We start from the raw sequence: 17,154 nt of genomic DNA, 5'->3' as shown, positions 1-17,154 counted from the left end.
TAAATCATTTTTCTGAGTTTGTGTTTAAAATGTCAAATTTTGACCACAATAAGCTTCTCAGTCTGGTGTAACTGGTTTACCAAACCGTGACTAGAATGATAATTTGATATTGAAATCACATTTTTTTTCATGTCCTTTCTTGCAATAGGCTTACATATAATAAGTAATTATGTATCAATATAGAAGTTACTACTTAGTTTATTAGTAACAATAACTTATAGCTGCAATGAGCATTTAATAAAAAGTAAAAGATAGTTCATGAAAATTTATTGTTAAGCAAGTAAGGCAACCAGTGAATTATTGATTTTTTAAAGAAAGAAACAAGTACTGCTGAGATTAGGGGCTGACAGGTCAGATCAACTGGCTTTTTATTTCTGAGAATTGTGGCTTCAGTCTGAACATGGAAAATAGCTAATAAATGCAGGGTAGTCATCTAACCAGATAACAAGTGTTCTTCAGAACAAAGATACACACTAAATGTGCATGGATCACATTTCTGAGGAAGCAGAAATGTAAGATAATTGGCATCCACATTTGCCTTTGAACTATACTAATTGATAAAATCATTTTAAAAATTAATCTGTACTTTTATGCAATTACAAAATGCTGTTATAGAAAAAAACTTTGAAGGTGCATATTGTTTATTATCCCAAAACAGACTCTTCTAGTGTTCCTCACACTTTCCGAGACAAATTAAGTGTATTTTACTTAAAACATGTATATATTTGTCCATCTCATTTCTGTGGGTGGCTAATAATAAATTAAAACCATAGAAATTAAGCCCACAAATTTAGAAAAAAAATAGATATCATGATGACATTAGTACAGGGATCCTCAAACTTGGCCCTTTTATGGGACTTGTGGATTTCAACTCCCAGAATTCCTCAGGCAGCATGCCTGGCTGAGGAATTCTGGGAGTTGAAGTCCACAAGTCATAAAAGGGCCAAGTTTGAAGATCCCTGCATTAGTACAATGCAGCTGAGGTTCTCAAAAAGACTTTCATCTTAAAGTCACACAGCCAAGATCACTTAATGTCTCAGTTCAATGCTTAATGGAATGTACATATCTTTAAAGCTTTTTAAGAATGCCGATGGGGTTGGGGGTCATCTGAATTTTTGGGGGGAATGAGGGCAGACCCTGCAATAAAGAAGGCATCTCTTTGGGGTTATAAAGGCACGTAGGCCTTTATAGATGACAACCATTATCCTGAATCTGGAATAGCACCGAGAGCTAGTGCAGCTTGCAAAGTGCTATATAGGCATGTTATTGAGCACCAAAACCCATCTATGCCACTGCATTCTAAACCAATTGCAGCTTCAAAATATTCTTCAAGTGCAGCTCCATATAGAACATACTGCACTAGTCCAACTGGCAGTAAGGCAAGAGAGCTCCAAATTTCACACAATTTTTTTGTGGGGAACCTATAACCCAGGGGTGTCAAACTCGCAACATCACTTGACGTGTCGCGACATATTGCATCTTTTTTTTTCATTGCCGGCAATGGGGTGGGTGTGGTTTCGCTATGACGCATCCGGCCTGCGGGCCGGCAGTTTGACACCCCTGCTGTAACCCATTCATTGATAAACATGAAAAATCTCCATACTGGCATATCTCAGAATTTACAGCCACTCATCTTGAAGGGCTTATGTAGCCTATTCTTTCTAGCCCTCCTTATCTCCTCCCCCCCCCCCAGCACTGGGAGAGAACTTTAGAAGCACCACTTGGTTGGTCAAAGAACAGAGAAAAACAACTGAGTATCAACAGTATACCAACCACATGTCATCAAATGATTTTGACTAGTGGCTTTATGTAAATGTTGAAAAATAATGAGGAGAAAGCAACCCTCTTCCCCTGTTTGGAGCTAGTCTCAAAGAGGAAAATTATCCCCACACATTGCCTTCCTTTAGCCCCTGAAGCATATGCAGGAGGATATTATGATTAACGGGAATTGAAAACTGCTGAGATATCGAGGACCAGGCTAGATGCATTACTCCTAGATATCGTTGACTAGTGTAATTAATGTTGTCTCAATACTACAACTAGTCTTGAAATCTGGTGAAAATGAAATAGTTGTTTCCTCCCAAATCTGGTGTCCCAAACTGATGGTCTTCTCAACAAGATTCCCTAAAAGTGGAGGTTGGAAGATAAGATTGATCTAATAATGGCTTCTTGAGGAGAGGATGGACTACCATCTGGTAGAACTACTGGGAGAAACCACTCCTGTCCCAAAGCAGCATTCACCATTGCATGGATCCAATTGCAGATCTTCCAGAAAGTCTTGAGCAATTTGGAAGGACAATTATCTAAAACACAAATGGACATAAGAGGTAGAACTGAATATGAACTTTTTATGGTATTATATTCCAAAGAATCAGATGATTTCTTCCATGGTTTTGTGCACATTTTGAAAGATATGGAGAACAAGAATTTTTGCTTATCCATATGATAATAGCTTTAGAGAGGACCATCTTTCAAAACCTATTTTTAACGGGTTTTCAAGAAATAAAAGAACCATAATATTACCATACCTACCATGCCTTTCATTTCACCAGAAGTTTACAGTTTCTATCAATAGCACTAAAATTATTTGCAGCAAAAGCTTCCCCCCTGTAACTTATGATATCCAATTGGAGACCTACAGCATGGCCCTTTCAATTTTTGTTATATTGAATAGCTGACTATCTAGCCATGCTTACCATATCAATCTTGAATAAATTGTCAAGAATTCGTCCATAGTTTTATTTTAAAACTGTTGAAAAGTTCAAAAAAGACACTGTTCCCTATCCATTCAGTGTCTACGCTTGACATAATCATTTATCATGCTTTTCTCCTTAACTAAATTTTAAACTTGTTGGAAATAATTCTACATGTTGTTGGAAGCATCTGTAGTTTCTTCTGTGGTAATGAAGTAATAAATATGTGAATACAACCATTTTCTCTAATTTGGGTGTGTGCATATGTGTTGCCTTTGAGAATCTAATGTCTTTGAGGATCTAATCCAGGGGTGTCAAACTCAAATTTCATTGAGGACCGCATCAGCATTGCGGTTGCCCTCGGTGTGTGTGTGTGGCCAGGGTGGGCATGGCCTACTGGGTGGGTGTGGGTGGAGTGGGTGTGCCTACTGGGTGGGCATGGCCAGCTCTACATCGTTCGCCTCAAGGGGGCCTGTGGGGGCCTGGGCAGGACAGATTTGAGGGTCTCTGACAGAAGGGGATGGGACCGGGACAAGTGCCAAGGCATGGTCCACTGGAGGAGCCTCACTGTTCGGGCCATGCGGGGGGGAGGCTGGATGGTGGTGTGGACTGCCCGAAGCCCTGAGCAGCAGAGGTCAAATGCCCAGCCCGGCCCTCGAGCACCCATGGCATCAAGCCCAACCCACTTCCCCAAGGGGGTGCCCTCCTCCTCAAGGCTGCTGCTGCTGTGCTTGCTCTCCTTAGCCAGGTTGCTCATGATGGGTACGAGGGCAAAGTCAGAGGGAGGCTCACTCCCTCTCCATTAGAGGAGACCTAGCTTTGTATCCAAAGCTTCCTTAGCAATAGGATAAGAGACCCCCAGGATAGGCAAGGAGGAGGGGGCAAGGGGATGGTGAAAAGGCAGCAGGGCAGGACTAAGGCAGGATTTCCCTCAGACCCTCCCTCTCCTTCCTCCCTCCCTCCCTCCCTCCCTCCCTCCCTTCCTTCCTTCCTTCCTTCCTTCCTTCCTTCCTTCCTTCCTAAGAATAGAGTGGTGGGAAAATATTTGAGAGGAGGGAGAGAGAAAAACAAGCAAGAAATGCAGCTGGGAAAGTGTCACCCTTTGCGAGGAATGAAGAAATGCACCATCACCTGGAAGTGACCAGCACATGGCCCTCACCTACTTCACATATCTGGCTTGGGGGGCTCTGGGGGAGGGGACGCCATGAGCAGGGTGAGAATCGATGTTACCTGTACAATGCTGCCCAGCCCCTAGCCTGCCCGGTTTTGGTAGGCAGCGAGGCACTCTCCTCACAGCACCGAGAAGTTGAGCCAGGCGGCGCAAATCTGAAGAGAAGTGCGACGCTGCCCAGCCCCCAACCTGCCGATTTCAGCAGGCAGCAGGACGCTCTCCTCACAGCGCCAAGAGGCTGAGCCGGGTGCGAATCCAAAAAGAAGTGTGATGTCGCACAGCCCCCGGCCTGCCTGGTTTCGGCAGGCAGTAGGCAGTGAGCCGAGTGCCTGCCGAAACCAGTGCCGAGGCTGAGCCTAGTGGCGCAAATCTGAAGAGAAGCACGATGCCACCCAGCTCCCAGCCTGCCTGATTTCAGCAGGCAGCAGGCGCTCTCCTCACAGTGCCAAGAGGCTGAGCCGGGCGGTGCAAATCTAAAAAGTGTGATGCCACACAGCCCCCAGCCTGCCTGGTTTCGGCAGGCAGCAGGGCTCTCTCCTCACAGTGCCGAGAGGCTGAGCCGAGTGGCGCGAATCTGAAGAGAAGCGTGATGCCACCCAGCTCCCAGCCTGCCTGGTTTTGGCAGGCAGCAGGGCATTCTCCTCACAGTGCCAAGAGGCTGAGCCGGGTGGTGCAAAGCTCACCAGCTTTGCACCTTGCTGCCTGCTGAAACCGGGCAGGCTGGGGGCTAGGCAGCATTGCACTTCTCATCAGATTCACGCCGCCTAGCTCAGCCTCTTGGCGCTTTGAGGAGAACGCCCTGCTGCCTGCCGAAACCCCTCTCCTGGAGCCCATCAAGCCGGATATGTGAAGTAGGCAAGATCCATTTGCTGGCCACTTCCAGGCGATGGTGCATTTCTTCATTCCTCACAAAGGGTGACACCTCCCCAGCGTGTGCCCAGGGGCTGGGGCTGATGCTGCAGGGGCCAACGCGGCAGGGGCCGGTACCTCGCTGTTTCCAGATGGCCTTGTGGAGCTAAAACTGAATGCATTTCAGCATAGATGGCCACCACAAAATTGTACATTGGCTCCCGTCCGGCCTGGGCCGGGGCCAAGGCAGTGGGGGCCGTTCCCTCACTGTTTCCAGGATGGCTTTGCAGGCCACATGAAACCACTTTGCAGGCCAGATGTGGCCTGAGGGCCTTCTGTTTGACATGTCTGATCTAATCATAGTGCATCCATAGGCTTTTGTTTGTGTGTATAGTTGTGGCTGACATTGTGCGTATATCATATGTGTTGCTTTGCATGTTTTCATGTACGTTGTTTCTGCTCTCTCAAGCTGTATCTGGTGGTTTTGTGTACAGTAGAAAACATAGACTAAGCTACATACAGTCCACTTGGGATGACCAGGATGGAGGATAGTAGTGCTTAGAATAAAGCAGTTGGCCTCATTCTAATTGTCTGGTCATTTGCTATATACAGGAAAAATAGATTTTTTCCCCTCCATAATAGCTCACTGCCTGACCAAAGCAATCGTTTTCAAAATGGATCTTTCCTTGGACAATTCTCCACACACCATATCTGGACCAAATCTGTTATTCTGTAGAGTAATCCTACCTGACAGGTTGACAAACCTCCTTGACTTACACATAATTTGTTTTCCAGTGTTCTGTTGGATTGGCAAAAATAAAAAGACATGACTGCTTTAATGGTTCAAAGTGTGCTTTGTCTATTTTTCATATTGTGAAGCACCTCTTTTGAAGTATTTGCATAGCCTCTTGGAAGGGGAAAACAGACATTTTTCTAGTGGGCACAAAGACAGTAAAACAACAGTTGCATAGGGGTACTGAATCAAAGTTTGAATACAATTGTCAGTTTAATATATTTCTTATTTCCAGGAGAACTAATTAGAGGTGCACATTACTGATCAATATGACTTTCCCAACTAATGTAAAGAGAGAACTTATGTAAATTAGTAATTAGATAGTCTATCACAACCTTCTCTTGTGGTTTCCAGAAAGCTTTTCAATGTAGAAAATATAACAAAAGAAGTAAAAGGAAATAGGCAGCAAACAAAATAGCAAACTATATAGAGAGGTTCTTATAATCTACATGCACATCCATTTATATTTCATACTTCACACATTTCTCCCAGTTTAAACATATAAAACCTCTTCATCTCCTGCAGGTGAGTCTTTGCTTTAACAATCGTAACTGGAACTGGAATTTTTGTTGCTAAGCAATGCAATCATTAGATGAAATGTCACATTGCCACTTAATAATGGCAATTTCTGTAGTCCTATGGCAATTAGGTTAGGACTTCAAGCTTCTCCAGCCATAATGTATTTGATTTTGCTATAATTCCCCCCACCACCTATCTCCCCCATCACCTTTTTGGCCACTCTGTAGTCTGCTTCCCCTGCTGCCCTGAACTCTGTTGTTCCTGCTGCCCCTGCCATCCCACTCTCCTGAATTCTGCTCTGCGTATTGGCCACTGCACTGCACTCCCTATATGTTGCCCTATATTTTACTGCTTCTGGCACCCTGTATGCTATACCCCGTCACCCCACCTGACCTTGTCTGTTTTCATCAGCAGTTGGAGGAAGACTTAGTGAAGGTCAGCTGAGCAGCAGATGAGGCTGGGATGATGGAATGCAGGAAGTAGGGTGGAAGTGGAAGAGGGCTGGGTGGCCAAAAGGGCAGAGATGAGAGGAGAGCTAGACAGTTGGGGAGCCTTGAAGTGCACATTGCAATGGTAAATGCAGATGATCTGCCAAGCATTTGAATGTTGACCATGTGACCATGGTGGCTCTGAAACGGCCATAAAATTTGTGGACTAGTCATAAATACTATTCATTCATCACTGTTATACCTGTGAATGATTATTGAACAAAACATCATTAAGCAATGACTACACATATTTCATAGGCTAAAATGTTGGACTCTGACTAGCTGAAATGTTCTTGGGCAGTTCTTGATCATGGAACTTGGTGTCTTGACACTTGGTAGTCTGCTCTTTAGCACGTCATTATTTTTTCTCCCTAGCATAGTTAGATTTTATTTATTTATTTATGTATTTATTTATTTATTTATTTAATTGAATTTTTACCCCGCCCTTCTCCTTACGGACTCAGGGCGGCTGACAGCCTGATAAAAAACAAATACAAAAATACCCCAATACTATCGTTAAAACATAATTAAAATGAAATATTAGATTTGGCCTTTGATTAATTTAAAATTGTTTTTTAAAAACCCTGCTAAAAAATTTCCCCTTAGGCCAGTCCTGCTAGTTGAAATAGCCATGTCTTAAGGGTGCGGCGGAAGGAAGGGAGATCCGGGATTTCCATATATCTGTGCATTCTGATGGACTTTATGTACTTAATTAGACAATAATGATCACACCATTCATGAAGATCATTATCCATCATGATCATTGGAAAAGGTAGTTTGCTGAGTAAGCTTGATAATGGTTACATAAAGTTCAAAGATAGATTCTCTCTTGTTCACTGTCCATTAATTTGGACATACTGTATCCCAAGTGCTATTCCACACAGCTCTAAAAGCATGCTGGATAACCAGACAAAAAGTGGGAGAAAAGGAAATAAAATGACATGTCCTAGGCTTGGAATATAAGTGTTTAAATCCAATTTTGCAAGATGGAAAAAGAACTCAGTAGAATGTTTGAAAGGAATGAAAGGAAATCTCCAAGAGATTCCTAGCTCTGACAGGCTTAAAACAAAACAAAAAGTGCAAAAGTCATGCAATGGAAGCAACCGCTGATAACAGAAAACCTCCAACTGTCAGATGGATCCCATAAGCCTGCACAAAGTCAAGTAAATGTCCCTTTCATAAATACTGTTTCCAGTTTCCTATGCTCAATATTCCAAGATATAGAAGGATGGTAAAATTATGAAATTGTAGCAAAAAAATGAAGAAAAAAAAGAGTCTCATAAACAATTCCAGGTTCTTCTGTTGTAGTTTAATCCCATCTCCTTAGCATATTTGTTCACAAAGACAAAGTCTACAGACTGATTAGGATACCACAGATTTCAAGTATTTGTTTAAAAAATAAATATTTTAAAGTTGTAGTGTTGTATTTAAGTCTTATAGTAAAAAAGCTACAAGTTTGTAAAGTTATGCTAGAAAAAGTATTGTAAAATCATTACATTATTTATACAGTTACATATTGACAGAAATGAAAAACCTTTGACTGAATTTTCTACTTTTCCAAACTGGAAATGTGAATTAATGTGTCAGACAATTCCTTTGATTCCATTTTCCCATCTGTACCAAAGGCTTTATTGATTGGCTTCAATTAATGCATATGAGCAAGTAAATTAACATAGCACCTGAGGCATAATTCTCTAGTGGATTGTATACACCGATTTTTTACAATTCCTGCAGTTTTAACTCCTGTTGAGAATATTGCTAGGAGGCACAATTTTTTAGTCTGGACATGAACATTATCCATGGCTGTAATGACAGGTCATTTGCCGGAAATCTATGTTTCACCACAGAAATGTCTACTTAAGTGACATTTTATCAATGGCAATTCAATTAGCGTTAAGAGTCTGAGATACATTTTACACTTTGTCATGCAAAGTTTGTTCTTCGCTACTAGAATATATTGTCATTTTGGCCTGCTGTTTTATATTGGGACACACCATATATTTTTAAAAATACAAGTACTATTTTTTTCTGAATTTGATTTTCAGGTACCAGTCTAAATATGAAAACCCTACAAAAATCAAACCATACAGCATTCTTCTTAGGGGCAGTCTGGAACTTAATTTAATTTATACTGGACTCTAATTTATATACTCCAGGTTTTTTTTAAGGAGTTTAGCTTTCAACTCTTAGCTTTCTGATGACAGTTTTGCTATATACTTTTATTTTTGTTTTTGTTGGGTTTATTTTTGTTCAGCCATTAAACCAAACAAATATTAGAAATAAATAATATAATAGAAGAAATTTAGAAGCTACATAAATAATGATGTTAGCCTAGATGGGAAATTAGATTAACTTATACATAGTTTGTATAATTGGTTCTCTAAAAGCTAATGATAATTTTGATAATTTTCAGCCAATTAACATGCTAATCAAAGCCAGTAGTTTTTGAATTAAATAGTTGGTTTAAATATGCATATTTTTATATCTTCACTTAGATATCTAAAGATGTTGGGAAAGCCTCAAGTGGGGATTTATCCTTGGCTCCTTGCACAGTCTCAAGAGGGCCAAGACTGACCCCCTCCCCAAAGTTTTATAGAACCTTATCTATCTGTTCCTAGGCTGGCAAATGGGAGATTCCTGTGTGGAATATAATATTATATTCTGTGTGGCAGAATATGATAAAGTAATAAGTTTGAACCTTACACATGTGGGTCTGCTTGCTTGTAACTGACAAAAATGATCCTTGCATAGAAAGGCAATAATTTTAATTATCTTGATTAGAGATATTCAAACTGGGTTGCATGGGATCCTAAGATTTGGTGGGACTTAAATGAAATGTGTGGAGGATCCAAAAGATTAAGGAGGGGGAAAAAAACTTGAATGCACTCAGCCATCCATTTCCACTTCAGTACTGTTCTTCCTATTTCATTGGTTCTGTTGTTGGCACCATTTGCAAACACTCCATACTGGAGGTAATTGGTTATCTTTCCCTTGCCCATCCACTTTCACCAAACCCAGGTCTTTCTCAGCATTTAAACTCTAACAATTATTTAAAACTCTGTAAAGAGTGATCAGAGTATCCCTCCCTCTTCACTTTCCATGTTGCACACAACATTTTGGTATGTGCATGTACATGTCCCCAAGAGGTCTGTTTGTCAATCAAGGTAGTATCCTGTGCACACCTACTTAACAGTAAGCACATTGATCCATGTGGAAGTTATCAAATTAATAAATATAGGATTAGCATAGCATTACTGACTGCCATGTATGTGTGCCCCAAATCCCTTGGAATGTGACTTCCTATACATAGATGAGAATCATTATTTGCTAAGGCAAGTATGGAGGAGGGAGGTGGTTGCTTATGCTTCAGCCAAGCATGCAGTAGAAAAGGTCTATGCCATTAACCAATATACTATACAAGATCAATATTATGTGCCATACAGATTTTTTTTCATAACAACCTGTGCCTCAGCTGGTCTTTCAGATCCTCTAATGGTATACCTACCACTACTGTAAATGAGTCCATCTACCCTCAAGGTGCGCGCACAGGAGGTGGTGAGCACGTGAGGGCTGATGGTGTCCGTCAGCAGGGGCTGCGTAGCCCACTGAATACCGGGCTGGCCCTCCAGCAGCAGCTTTCTGCAGGTGGAGCACATTCCTCTCATGCACCTCAGTATCCGCCGCAGCCACCAGATGCTCACATAGGTACATTAGGCCACTGCCCAGAGCTACAGGCCCATCCAGCACAAAAGAGGTGAAGTGGTCAGCTAGGAAGCCAAGTAGAGTTGGTAGAGCAGGCCCAGCAGAGATAGGGGAAGGCATGCAATCCTGGCTGGGACTGGGTAGCTATGGCTCCAATGGGGATCTGGCTTTCCCCGCTTGGGGTGGCCTTTTGCCTGCTGGCCCTGGGCGTGTTTTACCACCTCTAATCGAACCTCCCAGCCGGCTGCTTTACCTCCTTTGTGCTGGGCAGGCCTGCCACTCCAGGCGGCAGCCTAATGGACCTGTGCGAGGTGCTGGTGGCCCAAAATGGGGCCAAGGTGCGTCGAGTGCATGAGAGGACCAGGCTCCATGTGTAGGGCAAGGGCAAGATCTGCGTGGGGTCTGAGGAGATAACCATCAACCTGCTCTCCAACCGCAAGGCTTAATTTATCTTAATGTCCATAGAATAAACTTGATGGAATCTCAACTCCCAACCATTCAACTCATAAGCCACTAATGATTTCAGGGATGAGATAGTTGCCATTTGTGACCTTCTCTTTCCAAGGTGCTTCCAACAAGTGAAGTCAATGGGAAAAGCCAAATTCCCTTAATGACTACATGATTTACTTAATGACCATGGTGAGCTGCTTAACGACTGTAGCAAAAAAGGTTGTAAAATTGGGCATGGCTTTCTTTTTTTTTTATTAACAAATTTTATTGGTTTTTTAGTTCTTAATACAAAGTGCTCAAGACACACACTCAAGGCAATCAAAAATTCAAAAACAAAACATATGTGAGTAGCTCAATCAATACATCAAGTATTCCCTCTCTATTTCCCTTAAATAGCTTATATATTTAAAGTAATCTATTTCTAATTTAAATTTCTATTAATCCTAAACCTGTTTTAAAGCTTTATACAATTACAAAACCATAATCAAATTTAACTATAAATACACATATTATCAGTTAAAGTATCCCTTCCAAGTTTATCCTAGTTCTTTGACTTTATCATAAATCTTATTTATTCCTTCTTCCACTAATATCCCTATTATCAAACAAAGCACATCATCTCACTAGAATCACACTCAATTATTCCATTATATAATAATTTTCATGTAAATAAACCTATTAATCCAAACTATACATTCTCACTTTATTTAATATATATATTCTAATAATCACCCATTTTTCTTATTTCTACACAAGAACTTAATCCTTAAATCAATCCATAGTTCTAAAATGCCTTAAATCCAATATAAATAAATTTAGATTTCTCCTTTCAGTCTTATTCTAGGCTTTTTTTTTCTGCCAAGCAGGTTTCCACAGTAGCGCTTCTCTTTCATCAGATAAGTCTCTCTTTGTTGCTTGTGAAGCCACTTGCAGCAGTAATAGGCTTCTTGTCCTCTGTGTTGGGCCTCCATTTCTCTTGTTCTTAAAGCCTCGCCGTTTTAAAGGTTCAAATCTCAATCTTTGCTTTTTCTGATCCTCAAACATATAGGTAAGGTGCTTGTAGGGTGAAATAGTCTCTGTATCCTCAATAAAGTCATCTTTTAATGTATTTTGGTTTGTAGAATAGTCTGGTGTAGTCTGGAAATCACTTTTAAGATTTAAAGGAAAGTCTCTAGTTCTTAGTTCTGTGGTAGTCTCTTTCATTGTAACAAAGTCCTCTTTAATCTCCCTTATTTCCTCTTCTGTTATGTTTTGGTTGGTAGAATAAACAGTTGCAGTCTGAAAGTCAGTTTGAAAGTTTGAGGCAGGGTTGGCTCTCCGTTCTGTAGTTATCCCTTTCCTTATAGCACATATTTCTTCAGAAACCTCATAGATCTTTTCCAGTATAAGCTTGCAATTTAAGTGAGAATAGGGTTTCTCCATTTTAAAAGTAATCAAAGAAAGTTCTTTCTTTATTGTTATTATTATTTTTTCAGAGAGGGCTGTAATTAAACAGTGTCCACCCCCTCGGTTCCCAACAGCTGCACCAGCCTATCTTTTCCAAAAATAATCTGAAGGTCAGGTTTCTATCCAAAAAATAGTTGCAACATTAACTTTTCACCACAAGATGTCCTCAGTAAATATAAAATCCTTTCCAGACACCATTTTTTTCCCTTTTTTCTCTCTTTTAAAGGAAAAAGTGGAGAAAGAAATAATCTTCCAATATAACTACTAATACAATTCGAAAAAGCTTTTTTTCTTTTTCTCTCTTTTTTTTGTATCCCAAAATAACTGAAAATAGAGTATAAACTTTAAAAAAAAAAATATTCTCAACGCTTCTCTTCCCACACACACACAAGCTGCTTCTTCCAGACAGGGAAATAATTTCATCCAAGTTCTCACAGGCAAACAGAACCAAGCAGGGGAGGGAGAGGGGCTAAAAGGGTCTCACCCGGATCCTCCGCGGTGGGTCTAATGTCACTTAGTTGTAAATGTGACTTCGGCTGGTGCAGCAGGATAATCGGCCATCTTGGGGCATGGCTTTCTTAACAATCACATTGCATAATGAAGGGAGTTCTGGTCACAATTGTGCTCATAAGTCAAGAGCTATCTGTGATATATTACATGAGTATTTGCCAAGCCTCCCAGTTTTGTGTCATTTACTAATATGAAAAATGTCCTCAACTCCCTCATCCAAGTCATTGATCAAAATGTGAAAAAATGTAGGGCCAGTAACAGGGCTTTGTGCAATCTACTTGAAACTTCCTTAAACCTGGGTAGGTTCCATCAATGATCACTCTTTGAGTGGTCATTCAGCCAACTCTGAGTCCATTAACAGTGGTAATACCCAGTTCATATATTATTATTTTACTAGCTGTACCCGGCCATGCGTTGCTGTGGCTCAGTCTGGTTAAATGGAAAAGAAAGAAAAGAGAAAGCGCACGTTTGTGTCACAGGTGTGACATTATATAATAGGTATATAAAAACACGCGTGTATTCAAATGCAACATTGTGTCAAAATTTCAAAGCAATCGGTGAAGAACCTTTGGAGATTTAAGATTTTGAACAAACGAACATTTACATTTTTATTTATATAGATGAAGGAGAATGCCATGAGATATTCTGTCAAAGGCTTTGCTGAGAGTCCAGTTATATAGAAAACTATCAAGATGTCTTTGGAGAAATATGAAATATGAGTGAAGCCTGAGAATGGAAGAAAACATTAGAAAAAAACCTTGCCCAATATAGATGTCAAGCCAAGAAATCTGTAATTTCATGGCTCTCTCTTTTTCTTTTTCATTATCTATTTTTTTTTTTTTGAAGATAGGGATGGATTTTAGTCCTGTTGGATTTCACTGGTCCTTTAGGCGATCTCAGATGTTACTAAGAGAAATTCTTTTGATTATCTATTCCCTTCAGTACCCTGAAATGTTACAGATTTGATCCTAAAGACTTCAAATCCATTTAAATTAATTAAGTTTTCTCTTACTTTTTCCTTTTCTATCCAACCCTGTATTTTTCTCATTCTCCCAATGATATAGGCATGATTATTTAGGATTCAAATTCCGTTCTGATACAAGACAGATATAAAACAGGATTTAAGAATTTTTCTTTTCATTGTCAACAATCACTCCACTTGCACTAGATCTATACTCAGATAATTACTTTTATTCTTATTTCAGCTCATTCTGACTACTGGCTTTTCTGGAGATGAACACTGATTATATTCCTCTCCTTCCTTTTCTTATATATGTCTCTCAGTATTAACTCATTACTTGATGTTGGTTTTGACTTATACTGCTGAATTTTTAAAAGGAAGCTTGATTGTAAATAGTAATAACTGAAACATTCCTATCATTATTAGAACTATATTATCTATGAGTTTTTCTCTAAAGTAAAAAAAATGCAAAAAGATCATGGGAAGAGAAAAATGCTAATTTTAATATTAAATAATTAAACTGAACAGTTTTAATGAGAAAAAACGATAGAAGTGACAAAATTTGGTGAATTGCCATTTGTATTAGTTTGGAATAGTACCTTAATATTATATTTTATGATTATTCATCACTTGGTACTTTTTATCCCATTCATTTTTTATGATACATATGCTAAACCTCTTTTATATCCATATTATGTACACAACAATGTGAAATTATAGCTGTCAGGTTTTTAGCTGGTGTTGCCCTTCATGCGGATCAAATGTATCAGCATATTATATGTGCAGATCCAAGAGTGTGGTCTTTTATAATTGACAGATGGAAATTTTGTCAATGCATAATGGCAGTATTCCAGTATTTAAGGGGCTGCTGCAAAGAAGAGGGGGTCACGTTATTCACCAAAACGCCAGAGAGAAGGATGAGAAACAATGGTTGGAAACTGATCAAAGAGAGAAGCAACCTGGAATTAAGGAGAAACTTCCTGATAGTGAGGACAATTAACCAGTGGAACAGCTTGCCTCCAGAAATCGTGGGTGCTCCATCACTGGAGATTTTTAAGAAGAGACTACCCAGCGACTTGTCTGAGATGATATAGGTTCTCCTGCTTGAACAGGGGGCTGGACTAGAAGATCTCCAAGGTCCCTTCCAGCTCTATTCTATTCTATTCTGATATTCATATATATTTTTTCCTGCATATTCAGTAAACACCAATATTTAACATGCATCCATACTTGTTTTTGACTGTCTTTTATGTAATTAGTCAATGAATGCTTTTATTTTTCAACATTTTGTTTGATTTGAGGTAAACCTCTGCCTTCATTGGGGAAGGTATAATTTATCATTATCACTATGGGATATAATCTATAATGAATAGTCATTAGCTTTCTTGGGTTTTTTAATTCAAACTTAGTTCAGTGTAGTATATTATATCATAAGTATGTTCCAGGTATTGCTGGCTCACATAGTGTTTCCACCATTAATGTTGTCTTGAGCACTTTTCTCTCTTTTAGGATATATTTTTTAATACTCTCATTTTAGCTTACCCATGTTTCATGTTATCCAACTGTAAAATGTCCAGATATTCATAGGCTTTCAATTTCTGGTTTTTCTTAAAGCTTCAGATCATCTATACAAAGCAAATATAAGATTTTATTGGCATTTTTTTTGTTTTTTGATAGCCAATTTGTTTTTCAAAATTATTAGGACAATCATAGCAATGACGAATAATAAGAGTAATCATGAGTCACACTGGAAGATAGTTCTCTTAATTTTGACAAGCTTATATTTCCAACCACCAATTCTGTCTTCCATTGTTTTATTATTTTTTCTACAAATATTATAATTTTTTTTATTGACATGAGTTGTTCCCAAACATTGATGATTAAACTATGTGGTAATAAATCAAATGCATTTTTATAATAAATTCAGATCATTTGTTAATTGGTTGTTTTACTCTTTGCAATTCTCCAAAACCATTTTATCAATCAGAAGTTGATCTTTCATATCGGTACTTTTCCTTTTCTTTTCTTTTTGTTCTACTGGAAAGATGTCTATTCTTTTAAATAATCTTCCACTATTAACTCTGTGAGTAATTTAAACATTGTAGGCAAACATAAAACTATGGTTTCCTGATGCTGTCCCATTCACTGTGTCTTGTAGAATCAGATAAATTTTGCCAGCCTATAATTGAGTGTAATCTAGACATTTAAGCCCAACCCGTAGAATTGTTCATTTCCAGAAGATCTCCATTTTTTAATCCTTTTCATTTGATTTTTAATCACTTCTGTTGTTATTAGTTCTTCCATTTGATTCATCTTCAAATTCTTTTATTCATCCAGTATTTTTATTACAGTCTTTTGGAGCTTCCCTTAGATCGTGGATTGTTTCTTTTTGTTAGATTCTTCATTTTTAGAATTTATACTTTGGTATAATTGCCTATGGTCTGATTGAAATAGCTGATTTTGCTTAAATTGGATTTGTATTTCACAGTGTTCATTTTTTCAGCTATTGCTGTTATTTCTTTTTGTATGATTTCCAACCTTCTTCAGTTTTTTTAAATTATTCATATATGATCTTATTTTTTTTATTTTTAACTCCAATCTGATTTTTTACTTTGGGATTGAATATGATTTTGATTTTGGTTCTAATATCAACACCCTGTTGTTCTGTAACCACCACTACTGTACTGTAGGCAAGGTAATTCATCTGTTTGATAGATGTTAATTTAACCCTTGCAACCACCTTTTTCACATATTTCATTATAAGTGCCAGATCTCTTTTGGGCATATTTTTGGTGCTGGCAATCTTTATCTTTCTACTGGTAATTCTGAATATGCCATAGTTTTCTCTTTTAATTCTTGTTGTAGGGTGTAGGGAGGATCACTTCATATATTGTCCTAGTGCTGGCCTATACTGTCTTTGTTATTATTAGTTCTTCTCAGTTATCATTTCTGTAGTTCAAATCAGTTGTTCCTTTATCTTTCCCATTGTTGTTATTTGAGTTTATTCTATTATTCCACTAGTATTCCACTAGTATTCTATTATTCCACTATTCCACTATTATTCTTTCTATTATTCCACTATTGTTTTGCGATCTTATACTTTCCTAATGTTTCTGAATATCTTCTAGTTCCGGCAATGAATCTCCTTTGATCCTTTAATCATGGTTCAGTGATATCTGAGTCTGGATAAATTATTTTCCAAACACTGCTTTAAATAGTCCTGCTTTGTTGGTTCCGATTTATAATAGCAGGTCATAATGGTGCAATTTTCAAATACAATATACTTTTGTCTTCTCTATGATTATTGTTCTTCCAGTAATCTTATAGGGCTGGAACCTGGTTCCTCAGCAATAGTTCCTGAGTCCCATTGCCCACTTGTTGACAGATGGAACTCTAATATCTGACATGTCCTTGTTGACCCAGATTATGACTGATCCAGTAAAAGATTCTTTTCCTAATTATTATTTTTTATAGTTTTTAACGGATTTATTAACTGTTTTTAGCTTTGTTGTACACTGCCCAGAGTCATTTGTTGTGCGATGGATGCTTATTTAAATTGGTTGAATAAATAA

The sequence above is a fragment of the Protobothrops mucrosquamatus genome, unplaced genomic scaffold (assembly GCF_001527695.2).
Source record: "Protobothrops mucrosquamatus isolate PMUCROS unplaced genomic scaffold, P.Mucros_1.0 scaffold_185, whole genome shotgun sequence".
Taxonomy (NCBI): Eukaryota; Metazoa; Chordata; class Lepidosauria; order Squamata; family Viperidae; genus Protobothrops; species Protobothrops mucrosquamatus.
The sequence above is the reverse complement of the archived record's forward strand: the minus strand, read 5'-3'. Positions refer to the sequence as shown.